We start from the raw sequence: 3,968 nt of genomic DNA, 5'->3' as shown, positions 1-3,968 counted from the left end.
TTTTGTTTCTTCTTTCTTTTCTTCATCATTTGCAGAAAACAAATCATTCCCATCATTGCTGATCACGCTTATGTTGTCCATCTGATTTACATTTTTCCAAAACACTCAGGGGGTATGAAAGGTGTCATAATGTCAGAAAAAACAGAAAGGTCAGTGGGAACCTTGGGTCAATACTGTGTGTTGACACAGTAACAACGCCCAAATTCTCCCTAAGCAACAGTCAACTTATCTTCTAACCATGGGACAAAAAAAAAAAAAGATGAAGTTTTCCTAAAATTAAACCAAATATTTTCCGTGCCAAGAATGCTTTATCAAACCTACAACTATTGTGTGTATTAAAACCCTGATATATCTTCCTTCCTCTGGCCCAAAATACAGCCCCCTCCATTTTTGTCCAAAAATTCAATGAGCACTGTTAACACCTGTTGCACTGGGTGACATGTTCCTTCATTACTGATAAAACATACAGCTCTGTAGTTTAATTTTGACTGAGCCCACATAAAACTGCCCTGCTGCCCCAAAAAATTGCCAGCAGAGCACCAAATGTGGGGATAATCCTACAGAAAATAGTCCCCAAAACAAAATTGCAAAACAAATTTCATCCCAGTTGGAGTTAGATGTTTCATAAAAACTACAGTGACCTGCTGTTTAGAAATTCTGAGAACTTTTATAAAAAAAATGAGACTGATACAGTACATTTCTAAAATCCTTCCATCGGTCTCAATATCTTAAAAACACCAAGATCTAACACGTGGATGGTAAACATGTGGCTTCAGACTGGAAATATATATCAGTGCAATTGTATGACAGCATCTGGCAGACAACCACAACGCTGACACAGGCACAAAGGGGATATGACAGGCGAGCAGTGAAACACAGCATTACCTGAATAAAATGACAAGTTTATCTAAGTTTGAACATTGTTGGAAACATTTGAGATAATGGAAGTACACAACTCAACTACATACAGAACATAGCTCTAGGGTTTATAAACATTTTCATGCCAAACTGTAGTGAGGAACAAACTGAGCAAAAGGTCAACCTAATGTGACCTCATCCCATACAGGCATAGTGCAAAAAAATAAATGATTTTTCTGGACATAATTCATCACAATCAAGTCCAAGTACAGAATGGATCATGTTTGTGTTTTGATTCTAATAAAATGGTCACTTTCTGTTTAACCGTGTGTCAGATGAACAGTGCACTTGCTCTTGTGTCTGTACCACTGTCTGTTCCACTGCTACAAAGCAGTTAAAGAGGAAACACTGTTGGTGGTATTTTACAAGCAGTGGGAACAGCTGCAGCTGTCCGCTAATGGCCAACCAATGCTAATTCTGCTATTGAATGGTAATAGAGGTTTATAACAGTCAATTATTGCCCACTGAGGGGCAACTATTAACACTCTGACCACAACAGAGTCAGAATAACACTGACAAACCCATGACGCTTTTAAGCAATGTCAGGCAATATTAAAGCATTAGTTCAAAAGGAAACAGAGATGCCTCTCGTTCAATGTTCTATCCAAGAAAACCCCCAGCTAACATTTCCTACCTTCCCTTGAGAGAGGAGGGAAAGCTCTGTTTATAATATATGGGGTTCCTTATAAAGTTCCAGACAGGAGATTTGCTGTGAGTACTCCATCTCAGCCTCTCTCTCTCTCTCTCTCTCTCTCTCTCTCCCACCCACACACACACACACTCAATTCCCTCCCCTGCACATCTTAACATCCATTCCTGTCTGGGCCCTCCACAACAATAGCATCTAAAAAGAACTCCAACTGCCTTGTGAACCTTAACTTCCCCCTTCCCCCTTTTTAAACTCTGCCAACAAAGAATGCTTCTAGAACTCAGATGGGGAGGCATTCAAAGTCCATTTAACAACCAATCCACCATTACTCACATCCATGTTCACAATAAACAAAATCTAAGTGTTTGAAAAAGCTGAACGCCTGGGCCCAAAAGTGGTGTAATAAAAATGAGGTGGTAAAAGTAAAGCATGTGGACACCCGTAAGGAATTAGTGTGGATAGTGGGAGTCCCTGTAAGAGGATTTTGGCCTATTCAAGCATCTTAAAGAGAAGCAAAACTAGATACACAACCAAATCCCTGAGGTTTTTTATTGAAGGGAGAAATGTTGTTGTCTGGTGGTGGCAAAATGATTTACACGCAAACTGGGGCCTTTCTCACTACCTGTCTGGGTGAGCGTCTTTGTTCTCCTCTGGATCCTATTAAGATGTCATCCATGTGCAACTGAAGTCTGAAACACATTGTACTGTACACTCCAATAAACTACTAGGCGGATGTGTAGCTAAATCTCAAGTTCAACATGTCTGCGGTTCAGAAAAACAGCTGACCTCTCCTCTAATGATATTTTCTCTGTATGGTATAAAGAGATTGTCAGGCCTCAATCTGTTGTCCTGTCCTCTGGCCTCCTGTCTGCACTAATCTTTATGAAGGGCTAATAAGCCAGAAAGACAGTGGCTCCCAGCAGTGGCCCCCCAGCGGGCCCCACGACCTTCCAAAGCATCCTCCGTTAACCCTTCATCACCCAAACCTGGTCTGAAGTATGCTCACTCAAATGCTCAAGTAATGAAAGGGATTTGGACAAAGCTGGGAGGGATCAAAGCAAAGGTCCTGCAGTAATATTTGAAAGGTTAATATAAAAGTAAAACAATGCATTCCATTTAGCTTTTGAGATTGTGTCTGTCTGTCAGCTTAACTCAGACATTACCACTAGGAATTCACAGCAGGGGAGTGAGGACAGACCAGACAGACATGTTTTTGTTGTTCTGGTGGAACAATTTTGCTGTATTAGAGAGTTCTGTAGTTTGCGGCAGTTGTTATATATCTGAGAATGCTATATGTCAAAAATCACATTAGAATCAAGTTAGAAATTCAAAGCTGCTTCAGGTAATAAAAATATATTTTCTTTCACTATATCCTGACAGTAGTACATGAGACAGATAATCTGTGAAAAAAGATAGTTGATTGTCGAGTCTCATTCCCAAATTATCAAATACAGACACTTTGAGTCCCAAAGTTTCAAGTTATATTTGACATCCTGGGAATGATAAACTATCTTTCTTGGCTCTGATTGGTTGTTTTTGTTCAGGCCTGGTGGATTCTTCCAAATGCCATTAGGAGCACTAGAAGGAGCCAGAGGAACACTGAATGTTTGTTACAGTTATTCTGATCTATCAGTGGCTACTGTCAGTGAATATAGTGAAAAGATTCAGCAGATATGACAAAAACATTTTAAAGGAGCACTTAGCTTATTTTACACAGAAAGGTCAGGTTACTTTTACATAAGGAGCACTAATCAGTAGGGCTGGGTATCTTAATACATGTCTGGAGATCTCATCTCCTCGCAGTATCAGTAGTACGAACAATATATACATAATAGGTCCGTGCTTGGAACCAAATAATGTATGTCGAATATGTTTTTCCTTAAAAAGTAATCTCCTACTTCCTTACCCGATTAAAACTTTCCAGAGTCTCTAAATATTGCTAATCTTGGTTCATTTTCTAAAAAAAAGTTTTGCCTGCGCTGGACCACAAGATGTCTCAGTGGAGTGTGCACTGGATTGCTCCAAGTTTTCTAAATTACACCTGTACCAAAGTTGCATACTGGACCAGGACTTGACTAATTTTAAATAAAAATTTGTGATGTCACTTATCAAGCCCTCCTAAGAACAGGAGCTAATTTCACCAAGTCTCAACTCCAGCCTCTCATTCATCCAAGCTGATCACTGGAGGGAGCGCTGAGATGCCAGGGAGTGCGCCGTTCCCTGTTGACTCACAAGAGCTGGCCCCAAGAGGGGTGTGGGATTTCCCTTGATTCTTGCAATTCAGCTCTGCCAAGCTCTTCCAGTTTTCTCTTCAGTGACAACTACATTTGCTGCTTACACAACCACAGTGATGCTGTGGTGGAACTGCAGAGAACAGCAAGCAGGAAAAGCAAGAAGTACA

Source organism: Morone saxatilis, unplaced genomic scaffold (assembly GCF_004916995.1).
Source record: "Morone saxatilis isolate NCDOM2014 unplaced genomic scaffold, NCSU_SB_2.0 Contig16, whole genome shotgun sequence".
NCBI classification, from domain to species: domain Eukaryota; kingdom Metazoa; phylum Chordata; class Actinopteri; family Moronidae; genus Morone; species Morone saxatilis.
This window is presented reverse-complemented; position numbering follows the sequence as displayed.